Genomic DNA, 13,198 nt, shown 5'->3' with positions numbered 1-13,198 from the left:
TTGTAATATTTATTTATTCTCTTTCACCAAACTTAAAGGAGCTGAGCAGAATGAGAGCCTGAATGCGTCTGATAAGGTGAGCTGAGCTGGCACAATCTAGCTCTTCCGCTGCAGTCACGGTCATCCCACCTCCTCTAAGAGGAGACAGTTGCTAATTCTGGCCATAATGTGAAATCCTTAGGGTGGCTAGGTCAAAACCTTCTCCAACCAAACCACAACTGCCCTTGGATTCCCGAAAACTGCCAAGGCCTAGACAGTTGTTCATTTGCGTGTTTTGGCAGAGACTGTTGGCTGTCCCCCAGTGTTTTTCTTCTTCGGGAGTAATACACTTCTCAATTTTTCAGCTGAGCATGAGTCTGCTCACAATACGCAATACATTTGTCAGCTTCTTTTGCATCCAGTTGTGAACATGGGACTGAGATCTAGACAATGGGAGGTGCAGAGGAGCATCCCATGGCAGCTTTGGGGACCCTCCCTTAGAAATCACCTGATGTGCTTCCTTTGCCGGTTTCTTTTTTGTCCCTTCCCTCCATTTTGCTGTCTGGAACAGCTGTGACAGCTGGAGTCTAACCACTATCCTGGGCCACGAGGACAAAGGTCATGCCTTAGGGATAACAGAATAGAGGGCTGTAAAAAGCCTGGTCCCCAAAGCCCTCCTCGAGCAGAGTTGCTACTCTGCCTTCCAACAGTCATTTATGTGAGAGAGAAATCAATTCTTATCATGTGTAAGTAAGCCAGTGTTACTGTAGGTCTTTAATTATCACAGGTAGGGCCCATGAGTCAGTGGGGTTTTGTTTTGGTTTGTTTTTGTTTTTCTCAGTGCCAGGGGTAATTCTGATGCAAAGGCAGGCTCACGAATCCAGTCTCATTAAACAGGATTTCTTATTTCAAGAAAAAAAAATTCACCAGTGTGATGTGATTTTTCAACTTGATATTGAATTGCTCATAAATTTTTATGTTCTGTTTCTCATAGAATTGTTGTAGGCAGTTCATGGAGAGGTCTGATAAGAACCTGAGAATAAGGCTTTAGATCAACATTTAGCAGGAAATAGTCTCACAGGCTTATTTGAATCTCAGATGGACTCTACCTAATGAGGGACAAAAACACCCAAAGAATGCGTGCATTATGGGAAGGAAAGGGTAGCCACAATGGCATGAAGGAAAAGAAGAATAATTCAAGAAGCAATATCTTGAATTAAACAAGCAGTATCTCTCAGCACTGACCAAAAGGGTGGTGATAAATCGGGAGTGTATGGACTTTCTGCTCAGTAGATCAGAGATCTCCAAAATGGGGCACCCTTACCGGAGGAAGTGTAAAAGATGACTCACAGAGGTTCAGGCAGAAAATATTAGAAATGACTGCTACTTATCTTTGTCTAAAAAAATAAGAAATTAATCTTTGTTAATCTTTCACATCTATATGGACACTGTTGGCCTCACCAGGCTGCATCTCACGACAGTCATATGTCAGGAATGAAGTCATCCTGCGGGGAGAGGACAAGTTCCAACATATAGAGATGGGGACAGTGGCTTCCTCCGTCTTTCGTTTGTTGTCAGCATTTTTTTTCTTTTATTTTGTTCATTTATTTGACAGAGCACAAACAGGGGGAGAGGCAGGCAGAGGGAGAAGCAGGCTCCCCACCAAGCAAGGAGCCTGACACAGGACCCTGGGATCATGACCCAGGACCCTGGGATCATGACCCAAGCCTTAGACTGATGCTCAACTGACTGAACCTCCCAGGCACCCATGCTGTCAGCATATTGAGAAATACTGCAGATTATGTATGCTGGATAAGTGGACATTTGGATTTAATTATTTAATTTAACTAAACTAACCTTCACAAAAGATTCCTTGAAAGAAAGCAAAATTGAAAATAATGCAAATAATACAAAGGTAAACAACAAGAAAACTGCAGAGCTGGTAGGTCTGATACCAGTTTTTTGTCAGGCGCCTCACAAGGTAGAATTATTTAGTCAGATTCGGCAAGAATTTGACCGAAAAGCTTTGAAATGATTGAGACGATTATTAGGAATATTAATATATAATCTACCATTCATGATGAAGCTTGCCCTAAGTGTGTATTGTGTCTTATATTAGTTAATAATATGATGAAACCATCACCTAACAAAGTGTTTTAACATGACTTATTTCATCATTATCTCATCATTTATAAATTCTTTTTTTTTTTTTCAGTAGGCCCACACCCAGTGTGGAGCCCAATATAGGGTTTGAACTCATGACCCCAAGTTCAACACCTGAGCTGAAATCAAGAACCGGACACCTAGGTGTCCTCATTTATAAATATCTATTTTATTGTTTTCTAATGTGCATACATATCAGTATAATAGTGAACTATACAATTTATAAACATCCTACATAATAGAGATGTATACTAAAATTTATGTGATCCTTTATCCAGACCCTCCTTTAGGAATGAGAGATTTATTTTCCTAGCTGCCAGCAGTGCTGCCAGAAAATGGCCTTCTTCGGAGATTGCCTTGCTCAAGGTCACATCTTGCTCCAAAGGGAGCTTGCATCCAATGACTGCTCAGTGCAGGAGTGTAAATGCCTGGTCCTCTTGCCCCAGCTCCAAAGGGCTGCCAGCTCTAGAGTTCCCAGTGATATTGGCCTGGGGTCTTCACTGCTACTGCACTGAAATGCAAGCTCTCCCTCTGCTCATTCCTCCTCTCTGCTTCACAGGTGTTAATCCCAAGAGCACTCCCTAATCTCTGTTTTAGAGTCTGCTTCCCAGGGAACCCAAACTATGACAGTGAACCTGCATGATCAGAAATGTTTGGGTCCATATACTCTCTATCAGCTCTTTGGTATTGGTCTAATAGATTTCTTTTGCTCTCACAGATCATTAATTTTTATGAATATTCTGGATGTGCTAGAAAATAATGTGCATTCTCTGACAATTATGGGATTCTCTCATAAGATCAAGCTTGTTAATTAAATTATGTGTGTCAAATTTTCTATTTAGCCTTGATGATGTTTTATCCATAGTCCTCCTTGTTTTATCCACAGTCCTCCTGTGACTGGGGACAACTACCTGTGCCAGAGTGGTGACTCCTTTCCTTGGCACAAAGAGCCAGAAGTGACCGAGAGGCATGTGCGTTGTGCAAGGGCTCTTAGTAAGTCCCTGGTGGAAGTGCTTCCCTTCTAGGAACAGACTTTCTAGATCTTAGAGCTTTAGTTGCTGATATTAGATGCAAGATTCTCCAAGTGGGTCACTGGCAGTAATGGCAAATGGGGCCACTTCTACTTCTGCTCTTTGGTCCCTATAACCTTGCATTCTACCTATTAGAAATGTAGCACCACATAACGGTTATTGATTAAGGGTGTGAAGTGCATCCCGGATGATTATACCCCATCCTTAAGGGATGTCCTCTCCAAGCTGGCACCCCATGGCTGACTTGAAAGAGATATTCTGTTATTCCATTAGGAAGGCCAATAGCTTCTGGGTGGTGTCGTATACAAATGAGGTAGGGAATCCATGCTCGTATGCTCAGTTCCACACCACCTTTGTTGTAAAGTTTGTCCTTTGGTCTGATGCAGTATGCTGTGGGCTCTCGTGTCATGGGATCAGATGCTTTCTAAGTCCTTGGAAAGTGCAATCCTGCAGTCTGGAAAGGAAAATCCACACATGGACTGTATGTCGATTTCAGGCACGATGAATCGCTGATCTGCTGACTGAAGAGTTTCCAATGTAATTGGCTTACTGTGAGGGGCTGGTTGTCTGAGGATAGGACAGTGCCTGGGACTAGCTGTACATTCAGCAGCTAGGTTAGCCTTGGTGAGTGGGAGGCTGTTTTGTTGGGCTCAGGCATAACTTCCATCCTTACAGCCCACTCTGTTTATAGGCTATGTGTGCCTGGCCAAAGCGGTCAAGGACACTGGCTCACTGATGTCAGCCAGCCCAGCCACTCCGCCTACTTGTTTGTTTAATTCATCTTCTATGGTAGAGGTTTTCTGGATGACATTAACATGTGATGCACAGCTCTTCACACTTTGTGCCCAATCCCATAGTTCTGTTCCTCAATTGCCCAGTTTTTGCTGTCCCCTGTCTTCCTATATGTCTCCTTCTAGGACCCAACCAACCATCTAACTATTTGGCAATTTGCCATTGCCCATATATATTCTCACCTCGAGTTTCTTCTCTTGAGTCTTTTGATTCCTTCTTCCACCATTGGCCATGGAAGTTCTACCTACTTCACTGATTATGCCATCATTTTCTCCAAACCTCCAAGATCCAGCTTAGCAGTGTATTAGTAGTGTGTCCCAGAGTCTTTACCTGGGCACTAAATTCTCTATCATGGAGAGTGCTTCCATTCAATAAGCTCTACCATAGTTCATGTCTGCCCCCCAGTTTGATCCAGCACACTCAGAGCTCACTCCGAAATGCACTCTCCTGGTTTCTAGTGATACCTATTGGCTAGTCCTGTAACTCCTTGGGGGATATAAGACTTTTCCTTCCTTAGTCTCAGCACTGCCCTAAATGGGTTATTTTGTGACTCAACTATAATCATTGTTCTGTTGGCCAGGAAGGAAGGTATTTCCTGAGCTAGGCATGTGTCTTGCAGAACAAAAGCCTCTGACTTATCTTAGAGCAAGTAGGGGTAGGGAGGAGAAGTCACAGGTCTTTAGCAAGGACAGACGAGCCTCTTCCATGGAATTTGATAGTTTCAATTTCATTAACCCACATGTCCTCGTTCCAAGTCACAGTGTCACACTTCTTCCCAATCACAGCCCTAACTTTGGCAAAGGAGAATTGGCACAAGAAAGCAACCCTCTGTGGAACTCCATTTCCCTTATAATTTAGTCCTGGGCTTGATCCTCTGTGTTTCTGCCCTGTGACTATAGTAGAGAAGTCTCCCACATGCTGCCAGGGGAGGTCTCCGACATTCGCTGTTCATCTTCCATTGGTAACTAATGACCTTCACACCTCTTATTGTGTGTCTCTAGTGCAGTGGTAGCCCCCAGTAACAGCCATCTGACTCCATGTAATTACAACTTCCTATAAACCTCTCAAATGCCCGAGATACGGCCCTCATTACCTTCTATGGGAATTCCACTTCAACTTCTCCACTGATGAAAGTTCGTGGGTTTTGTTTGTTTGTTTTTTCTGTTAGATAGGTTCAATGCCAGCATGGAGCCCTCCACTGATGAAAGTTTTAACTTTTTCACAGCTACAGCATGCTAGAAGCTTTCAATATTCCACTTTCCACCAGTGATAATGTTTTCATTGCCAGTTGCCTGGTTTATAAGGCATATCCAAAGTCCCATTTTAGAGTTTGCTTCCTAGGACCTGTCAGCAACTGTCATAGGCCACGATCCCCAGGAAAGAGACTCTGGAGTAGAGATTCCCACGCAGACTGAAAGGAAGGAGGAGCTGAACTGCAAGGCAGGTGCAGCAAAGCTTCCTCAGGCTCCCTGAATTGAGGCAAAGGGTTGGGCTTTGTATGCCCTCCTTGCTTTCGAATGTAAGTTGCCCCCAGCGAGGCATGGCTTTGAATAACGCATCTAACTTCATCTAAGGTCAATATCCTTGGAGAAACTCTGGTCCCTGGCCTCGACTGGCAGCCAGCACTCCTGGGAGCTGAGGGAATAATTGAAGGGACAAAAAGGCAAGACCTGGGCAATGCACCACAGCATCCAATACACAGCTCTGCCATGCTTTCACATTGCTCTCATCACACCTTATCCCTCTTTGGATCATTCACTGCCCAAAGCCCACACTCCCAGCCATCTCTCACCTCACCCCTGAATTCTCACCCCCATACAGCTCTGTACATCTCCTGACTTGATGCCTTGTCTCCTTCAGCCTTGCAAACCCTTCCCCTGAGTCCTCGAAGGACTCAATTCACAATTTGCATCTGTGGAATCTCCTCTAGTCTCAAAATGTTCTCTGAATATTCCTTTGTCGTCTTGACCTAAATTCTTCGGGTCTTCAAAGGGGGTCTCTAGTGAATGGCTTCACCAGCCAGTTTCAGAATAAATTGAGGAATAAATCAGAAGTAACTATGGGCACCAAATACCACCTTTACCAGTAGGACAGTCCAGGTGGAATGATGTGGGTTTTGGTACATTAAGTCTGCAGACTGGATAGCACTGTATTCCCAAACAGCGGCTGCAGTGCTGGACCAAACATTTATCTCCTCCCTCAGTTATGTAGTTTAAAATATTTCTCTACTGCATGTAAGTCATCTCAGACCCCTGTGTGAAACAGGTGAGGAATAATGAAGAGAAAAAAAAAAAGAGAGAGGACTCTCAAAATCAGATAAACGATAATAGAATGGAACATGTGTCATAGGGAAATGAATAATGTAGAATATTAGTATTGGAATTCAGAGAAGGAGATGGTCACTAAAAATTTAATGCCATTAGCCTCAAGGAAGTTATCCTATTACATTTCCTCATGCATCCATCTCCCCATTCTCCTTCTGGTTGACTATACCTTCTATTCTTCTGCGTTCCATCACTTCCTTCTCCATTCTCCTTCTCAGCTAATGTCTTTGCTTCCTTCACAGAGAAAATAGAAGCAATCAGAAGAGAGCTTCCACAGGCAGCCATCAACACATCTACCCACCTCCCTGCATCTGTGCTCATATATCCTGTCTTCCCTCCTATTTCTGTGAACGAGCGATCTGTCCAAACCCAACTCCTCCACTTGACTCTAGATCCCTTCCCCTTTCACCTACTCAGATCCGTTCTCCCAGCAGAGTTTCTTCTTTCTTTTGCTCTGACTTCCCTTTCTCTGTGGCTTCTTTCCAATCAGCCTATAAGCAAGCTGTAATTTGTTCCATTACAAATACATATTAAAAAAAAAAAAAACACTTCCTCCTGTCTTAAAAAATCTTGATTCTCTCTCCCCTTCTAGCTACCAACACTTTCTTTCCTTCATAGCAAAACTTCTATTTCTGATGATTCTCTTGGTTTCCCATTGTTTGCCTCTCATGCTCTCTTCAGTCTACTCGAGTCAGGCTTGTATCCCTATCACTCTACCAATACTGCCTTTGTCAAGGTCACCAATTCTCTTCTGCTGAATCCAATGGTCAATACTGATTCTCGTCCTACTTGATTCATCTTTCATTCCCTCTTCCTTCCAAAGCTTGCTTTACCCAATTCCATGATATCACCACTCTTTTGATTTCCCCCACCTCACTAGCGTCCTGCTTGGATTCCACTGTTGGTTCTTCATCTCCATCAACTCCAAATGTTGGAAGGCCTTGAGGCTCAGTCTTTAAACCTCTTCTTCTGTTCGTGTACACCTACTCACTTGGTGATCTCAATTGCACAACTTTAAATATCATCTATGCACTGAAAACTCCTAAATTCACACCTTTTGCATGGACCTCTCTCCTGTTTGTCTCGTCTACTTGAAATTTACATTTGGATATCTAATGGATGTCTAAAACTTATTATGTTTAAAATTGAGCTCTTAATACCTGTCAATCCCCTCCCCCACGTATAGGCTTTTCTTTCCCATTTTCAGTTAGTCCCTTCTGGCTATTTACTCAGATCATAAACCTTAGGATCTTCTCTGACTCTCCTCTCTCACTCTCCATATCTAATCTATCAGCAAATCTTGGTGGCTTTACCGGCAAGTAAAAATGCAATGCCACAAAGCCCCATAACTTCTCTGTCCTCTCTCCTATTTCTCTGCTTGAATCATTCTGTTTCACCAACCTGGCTTCCTTGGTGTTCTCAGCTATGTCAAGCAAGCTCCCACCCCAGGGCCTTTCCGCTTCCTCTTCTGGCAACCTGAAACTCACTTCCTTCAGCTGTTTGCATAGGTTGCTCTCTTTCTCTCTCTTTTTTTTCTGTTTCAATGTCACCTTATTAGAACTATCTCTGTCTACTGCACATACAATAGCAATAATTCCTTTCCCCAATGCTTCCTATCTCTTTGACACTGCATTTTCTCCATAGTTCAATTAATAACTGACATATTATATATTTCTTTGTTTCTTTGCTTATTTTCTCTGCTCCCTCTCCAAATGCAAGCTCCCAGAAAGCAGGTGTTTTGGAAACAAAGATTGCTCATTAACTGTTTATTTAAAAAGTATCTAGGGGGCCCCTGAGTGGCTCAGTCATCTGGCTTCAGCTCAGATCATGATCCCAGGGTCCTGGGATTGAGCCCCACGAGCCTCCACGGGAGGTCTGTTCTCCCTCTCCCACTCCCCCAGCTTGTGTTTGCTCTCTCACTGTGTCTCTCTCTGTCAAAAAAATAAGTCAAATCTTTTTAAAAAATTAAATAAATAAATAATATCTAGCACACCCTAACATAAAGTGGTGTAAGAACCAAATTTCTATTGGCAACCTGAATTTTGTCTTGTCTACCTACCCCTAGCTTTATTTTTATTATTTTTTAAAGATTTTATTTATTTATTTTGGAGAAAGAGAGAGAGAGAGAGAGAGAACGTGCACAGTGGGGGGCCAGGGGCGGGGGAGAGGGAGAAGGACAAAGCAGGCTCCACACTGAGCACAGAGCTCACGTCAGGGCTCTGGGCTTGATCCCATGATCCTTGAGATTATGACCTGAGCCTAAACCAAGAGTCAGGTACTCAATTGACTGAGCCACCCAGGTTCCCCCCAACTTTAGAACACATGATCCAATAAAATTTTTCCTAATTTGTGACTTAAATTAAAAAATGCCACAAAAAGGCTAAAAATCAAATTACATTTTATGGTATAATTAACAAATTCTCTTTACTTAAGAAAATAACATTACCTAAAAAGAAATCTAAAATTCTAGAATATTTGTTGTTAGAATACATGGAAATTTGAAATTTGAACTATTGAAGAAAATCTTTGTTGTGCTATATCACTATATTTTCAATGATCCAAGTGGTCCTGGAGACTATCTCATCATTGAGACTCTATGTCAGAAGATGGAACAAACCTTATTAAGTAAAATTTAAATAAATCATTCCAAGAAGTAGGTATTCAGACTGGGTTTTTTTTTGTTGTTTTTTTCTTTTTCTTTTCTATTTCTTTCTTTCTTTCTTATTTTTTTTTGCTGCACTCCCCACTAGATGGTGCTGCTAAGAAGTTTTCTAGAAAATTCCAACTTCACGGGTTCACTTTTAACTAAGCAATGGAATATAATTCATATGTTTAAGGATGGTTCTTTAATAACATTTTTGCTTTTATAACTTTAGACAAAACATTCTGTGGGCTTCTAGAGCTGGTATGTGGATATGATGTGGGTCAGTTTCATCAATAATAGACAGTCTGAGTAGGTGGAAATCAGAGATAGGATTTCAGCTGCAACAACATTTGAAATTATTCAATATTCAGCAGTCATCATGTGCTTGGCTTCCAGTAACTTTTCCCGGAAGCTTCAGCAGGCCTCCTGAATTGCAAATGTCATTCAATCTGCAAGAGTGAACATTATAATACTATTTCAACTTAAAAACCCAGTTACTTATTCTTGTGGTTCATGAAAAGCCAGCTTTATTAATTGTTTAAAATAAGGGCAAGAGTTTTTAAAATAGAAATTGAACAGGTGGATTTATGGTTCTTTCTATGAAGATATTTTGTCTATTAGGCAGAAAATTCAGGATTTTTTCCGTGTGTAATACACAAATGTAATAGTAGGAGTTACTGGTAAAATACAGCAATTAGTCCTCTTGACCACTTCCTTAGAGACCATTTCAGTGGGAAAACACGATGAGCTAGATAGTCAGATTTTACAATTTGCTATGGATTTGAGGCTTTTATGGAAATTTAAGGATCAAAGACTTCCTTTACTTTATCCTCTGTGGAAATAAAAGTTTGCTGTGAAAAAGCATTACATTTTATTTTCTAGATGATAATTCCAGCTTCTTTACTGTTTACACATTGATTCTATTTCCCATCTTTTAATCACTTTTTCCAGCTTTATTGTGATATAAGTGATTTTCAACATCACATAAGTGTAAGGTGATGCTCTGTGAAAAATGATTGCCATAATAATGTTAGTTAATATCCATCACTTCCTATAATTACCTTTCGTATATGTGTGTGGTGAGAACATTTAAGATAAATTCTCTTAGCAACTTTCAAGTGTATAGTACATTATTGTTAACTAGAGTCACCTTGCTGTACATTAGATCCCAGAATCTATTCATCTTATAACTGGAAGTTTGTACCTTTTGATCACCTTCCCCCTCCAGCCCCTGGCAACCACCAATCTACGCTCTGCTTCTGTGAGCTTGGTTTTTTAAGATTCCACATGTAAGTGAGATCATACAGTATTTGTCTTTCTGTGTCTGACTTATTCCACTTAGCATTATGCCCTCAAGGTTTATCCATGTTTGTCTCGAATGTCAGAATTTAATCGCTATTGTTCCTTTCTCCTACTGTTACCAGAACGGGGTTGGAGGAAAGGAAAGGCATCATTTACATAATCATTTGCCTACTCATCTACATGTATTTGCATAAGTTATGAATCTCTCTGAGTAGCAGACCCAAGGAAGGAGAAGAGGAGCGTGGAGTGGGGGTTGGGACTTCGCAAAGGTCTCCAGGGACTTCCCTTCAGGAAGCAGAGAATCTGGATGACAGCATTCTGGGGACTCAGGAGAGCCAGACCAGTAGATCTCCCGGCTTAAGGGCATTGAGGCTGCGGGAGGATACCGACTGTGAAATCGTCACTGGAAAGAGCAAAAGAGGAAAGAAAAGTAGACAGCATAAGCAAAATTCAATGTACTTCTTTTCTCTGCAGCTGATGTTCCCACTTCCTGGTATCTCAGCCTTGGGGTGAGACCAGCCGGACCTCGGGTCCAGGGATCAGCAGCTGTCCAGCCAGGCTGCGGGGGGATCATGGCCCCAGCACACAGACCTCTTTCTTCTTCCTTGGAGGGAGTGGAAAACTGCTGTAAGTGGAGCTTTGTTGCTTGGTCTCTTCACCCCCAGTTATCAGAGGAAAGCTCTGTGTAGCAGCCTGTCTCCCATTCCCTGGCAGGCGAACAACACAAAGAGAAATAATCCCAGCATATGAACACCCTCTTTTCACTCCTGGGCCTTTAGGCAATTTGGCAGGTCTAGCCCAGAACCCAAAGCCAGAATCTGGCTTAAGCAGGAGGGGGCAGCTTGGAGAGGCATCTTGATCTGCTCCCCCAGACTCATTTGCTTCTTTGCCTCCCTCTACAATAGGTAGTTGAATTGTTAGAGCCATAAATGCCAAACTTTTGAGATCACACCTTTCTTGGTTGGTTGAGAGAGTGCACCCTTAATATGCTTTAATAGATGTGAAATAATCATTGTGTGTTTTTCAAATTTTTGTTTTATTTTATTACTGTTTTTTAAAATTCCGTATTTAAATTCAATTTCATTTTAATCACAGAAAAAAAGCTTCCGCAACACTTACTACTGCAGGACACTGTTCTAAATATTCTGCATGTGTTAACTCACTTAATTTTCACAACAACTCTCTGTAGTAGTATTATTATCTCCGTCTAATAGATGAGGAAACTGAAGCAGAGAAAGGATTCTTTTCCAAGGACATATATAGGCAAACCCAAGATTTTAACCCAGGCAGTCTGATCCCAGGGTCTGTGTTCTTAACTTTTAAGTCATGCAGTATGTACTTACTTATAATTACAAACATGTGTATATACCTTGTGAAACACAAATATACATAGATATTTTTAAAAATTTTTTGAGAGAGAGAGAGAGAGCAAGCGCTTGAGTACAGAGTAGAGCAGAGGGAGAGGGAGAGAGGGAGAATCTCAAGCAGACTCAGCACTTAGTGCTGAGTCTGACATGAGGCTCGATCTTACCACCCTGAGATCATGACCTGAGCTGAAATCAAGAGTTGGATGCTCAATGGACTGAGCCACCCAGGAGCCCCCATACATGGATGTTTTTAATGGTAAGGGTAAAAATAAATATAAATAGAATTTCAGATATATTCTTCCTTTACCCAACGGACTATTTTATAGTCTCCCATTTTAGAGACCACTCTTTGAGACTATGGAACCCTGTGGAAAGAGGTTGGCCATGGCAGACCCAGGGAATATGAGCTATACCACTGCACCCTTCACAGAGTGGGCATCCAGATCTTTCCAGCATTAGGGTCCCATTTAAAATTTAAAAAAAAATTTGCAAGTGCTGGGGTGCCTAAGTGGCTCACTCGTTAAGCGTCTGCTTTTGGCTAAGGTCATGACCCCAGGGTCCTGGAATTGAGCCCTGCATTGGGCTCCTTGCTCCACAGGAAGCCTGCTTCTCCATCTCCCACTCCCCCTGCTCACTGTGTGTGTCTCTCTCTCAGATAAATAAATAAAATCTTTTTAAAAAATATTTTATTTATTTGACAGAGATCACAAGTAGGCAGAGCAGCATGCAGAGAAGGGGAGGAAGCAGGCTCCCTGCCGAGCAGAGAGTCCCAATTCGGGGCTCGATCCCAAGATGCTGAGATCACAACCCAAGCTGAAGGCAGAGGCTTAACCCACTGAGCCACCCAGGTGCCCCAAATAAATAAAATCTTTAAAAAAAATTTGCAAGTGCTCATGTAAGAGTTGTACTTTCCATATCTCTTGATTGAGAAAGGAGACTATGATTTAGGCTATTAAGTAACACTCATGCTTTTAAATGAAACCATTTTATTAGCTACAATAGCATCAGTGCACTGTAGGAAACATTCTGGGTATATGCAAGTCACAATCATTTTTCCATGTACATACAATACCTGGTATACTTAGAGACTTGCCTGCATATTATGCTAATCCCAGGCTGGGCACATATATAACCTCTATGGCTGTTGAGATCTGCTGGTTTGGTGGAGTCTGGGGTCAGGAACCAGCCAGAACTGAATTGAACTCTAGTTCCACATGTGTGACTTGGGATAAGTAACAAACCCCAGGGTTTCCTCATTTGTAAAATTAGGAGAACACATCCTCGCTTGTTTGTTGTAAAGAGAGCTGTCAATGAAAATTCTCTGGTACAGAATGACACAATAAATCAAACTCTGGAAAGGCTCGAGTGACCTGAGGCCAACGGAAGTGCCCCATCCCCCCCCAGAAGTCAAGGCAAACCTGTGAGGGAGGGAGGCAGAGTTCAAAGCCAGTTCCCAGAGAAAGGGCTTCAAACAGCCAGCCTTCAAGAACATGTGAAGGTGATAACTGTAAGTGTTCAGCCTCCTGGGGGTAGGAGCCTGGAGCTCGAGGCCCTGGGGGAAGCGGAGTTGCTTCCTGACTGCCCTAAGCCCTGCAC

The sequence above is a fragment of the Mustela putorius genome, unplaced genomic scaffold (genome assembly GCF_011764305.1).
Source record: "Mustela putorius furo isolate JIRA1106 unplaced genomic scaffold, ASM1176430v1.1 tig00003834_pilon_pilon_pilon, whole genome shotgun sequence".
NCBI lineage: Eukaryota > Metazoa > Chordata > Mammalia > Carnivora > Mustelidae > Mustela > Mustela putorius.
Note: the sequence above shows the minus strand (reverse complement) of the source record.